The sequence below is a fragment of the Tamandua tetradactyla genome, chromosome 2 (assembly GCF_023851605.1).
Source record: "Tamandua tetradactyla isolate mTamTet1 chromosome 2, mTamTet1.pri, whole genome shotgun sequence".
NCBI lineage: Eukaryota > Metazoa > Chordata > Mammalia > Pilosa > Myrmecophagidae > Tamandua > Tamandua tetradactyla.
In genome coordinates, this window is record NC_135328.1 from 105,036,626 (window position 1) to 105,039,685 (window position 3,060).

The following is a 3,060-nucleotide window of genomic DNA, read 5'->3' on the forward strand; positions in this document are numbered from 1 at the left end:
TTAAAAACTTTTAGTGGAATTAAAAGGAATATTCTAAATTAAGGCTGAGGCCTTTTTTATTTGTTTGTTTCTGCAATAGAACACGTGGTGCTGTGCTTAGCAATTTCTGGCTTTCAGCAATGTCTTTTCCTCGAATATTTTCCTATAAATACAGCTCGGTTGCTTTAGAAGTAATCCAGACCTCTGAACAAATGACCCAAAAAAAGGCTTTTTTCTACCAATTCGATCCACCTGGCAGCATCAGAATGCCTTTGGTGCAAATCGGTATATAAGAAACATCTAAACCGATGCAAATGTACTATGATGATCATACATCTATGTGATGATATTAAGAATTACTGATTGCATATGTAGAATGGAATGATTTCTAAATGTTGTGTTAGTTAACTTTTTTTAATTAATAAAAAAAAAAAGAAACACAGCTAACAAATGGGTCAGTCATGAGCATGTCCATTCAAAAAGTTTCTGTAGATAGTTAAAAAGCAATTGTGAATGGTCCATGGTACACAAGCCGGTTCAAAAAGGAAGAAACTTGTTAAGATGGAATTTGAAAAACACTATATCTGCCCTTACTAATATTTATGGCAATTGTACAGAGAGCATTGCGGGCCGCATTGTTGGTAGAACTCCTTCCCCAGCTTACATAAACACTGAATAAAGCTGTTAGGGCTTACGTGCAGCATGCTGGATCTGATGAGCTCAAAAATAAGATAGCTCGGGTCCTATAATATTTAGGATTACTCTCATAATCTCTTTAGGGAAAGTGTGCAGTATCAGCAGAACAGGCGCTTCTTTCTTTGTGGAAGCTGTGCACTAATAATTCCGTATGTGTTAAGTGGCCAAGCCTCTGCCTCAGTCCCATTTTGATAAAGAGCCTTTGTGACATTCGGCATAAGGGTGACATTACAAAAGAGAGCTTCTAGAACTGACACCCTGAACTATCATTACACCGTAAAGTATTGTCTGATGCTGCTTGCAGATGAGAATATTTTTCTTTAAATTCTAGATGTGTCCATGTGTGTAGAAATGAACTAAATCCCAACATGCTTTTTTTGACCTCTGAATTGTTCATCTCTCTAGAGATGAAATAAGAACTAATTCAATTCTATAGTTTCTATTCATGTCAAGATTTAATGCAGGGCGGGCCACAGTGGCTCAGCAGGCAGAGTTCTCGCTTGCCATGCCAGAGACCCGGGTTCGATTCCAGGTACCTGCCCATGCAAAAAAAAAAAAAAAACATTTAATTCAGAAACCTTGGGAGTTGAATGACAAGTTTGCTAGAACATAGATGATATAATAATGTATTCCTCAGTGGAGAAACTGGGAGTATATTTGGTCATTGTGGTATCAAACATATATATATATAAACATATATATATATGTATCTATCTCAAAGTTTTTCCCGATAATCCAGAAAATTAGTTTCTAAGATCTGAGTTCTTATGGAAAGACCACTGGTTGCATTTAATGGCCAAGGTGTTCTCCTATACCTGGAAACTCCTTCATGTCATGCTTGTCTGTTTATACAAATTTTTCCCTAGGTCAACTCTCTGGTGACAAAGGAAGTCTTTGGGGCTTTGGTAATGCTTCCTTTTTTTCAATTACATAGCTTACTCTCTTTTTCTCTCCCTCCTCCCACGCCCCCCCCCACACACAGAGGAAATGTGCAGATATCTCACATATATCCTATAGTTTGTACATAATTATTTGCTAGATCAACAGATAAGGGCATATTAAAAATGAAAGCATTAATAAACATGACAAGTGACAACTAATCCTAATATTCAGTCCTTGGTCACCGGGGCAAATTTTAGGATGTGGTTTTAAGCATTTATTTGATGCCATGGTAGTTACTAGTGAGCTTGTTAAATGAAGTTTTTGTTCGATTAAGAAGAGAAGTGGTAATACAGCACTGATCTTATGTGGGCGTCTACTCAGTGTGGGGCAAAAATCCACCCAAATTTCTCCAGAAAATACGACACCTATCACTTTTGTTTTACAAGGCTTTTTTTTCAAAAGCAAAAGCATTGAAAATCAGATTCTGAGTTTTATATCTGAGAATATATCCTCACCCTTCTCCCTGTAGTCCTAACATCTCTCTTTTATAACACACTTACTTCAAGAGATTTAATGTTTTTTTATCCCCCACTAACTAGAAAGAAAGACACATGTTTTTTCTCATTTTCAAAGTTGCCGAACAAGTACTGAGAACTTCAGGCATGGTCTCTATAGCTTCTACCAGTGAAGCAAACAAGATATAGTATTGTGTGATCTCCCAAATAGTCAGGGTTTACTGTATGTGTGTATGCACACATTAATCAGTGCCCCAAACTTTTTGTTATTTAAATCCAAATGTGTGACTTACCGGATTTATTTTCATATTAATTGGGCATGTCTCTATGTTTTCAAGTATTCTTGATACACATAGTATCAGGAATTAATCTTAGAGCCCATCAAACAATAATACTAACCACATGAAATCACCAATATTGACTATTTTCATACAGTAAAAAATGGCAATTTCCTATTGCTCTACCTAACATATAAGGAGCATGGTGGTGTGATAACTCTAAAAGCATTCCACCATTACTTACTTTTCATTTAATCCCATCATCTAAATTCCCAAAATAAGTTTAGAGACCTAATCTGGAATTTTACTCCCACAAATTGGATTTCCTCTTTCAATATTCAGCACCCACGTTAAGCCTGCCCTCTTCCTGCATATTGACTACCTGAAGCTCTGCTCCCTTTGCCACCTCATCTACCAAACCTTCCCAGCCTGCCTCAGTTGAAATGAACATCCTCTTCTTCTGGCATCACTTAGTGTCAGGACAGTCTGTCTTGTATTCGGGCTACTTAGACGTGTGTGAAGGGCTGTCCGTCACTGTACTTTTTCCCCCTTTGGCATGGGCAGGCGCGGGAATTGAACCCAGGTCTCTGACATGGCAGGCAAAAACTGCCTGCTGAGCATGCCCTGTATTTATTTTGAAGACAGAAACTTTGGTTTGGTTTTTATCTGCGTGTTAAAGCAAATAAATGTTTGCTGAATCAAATTCGCTT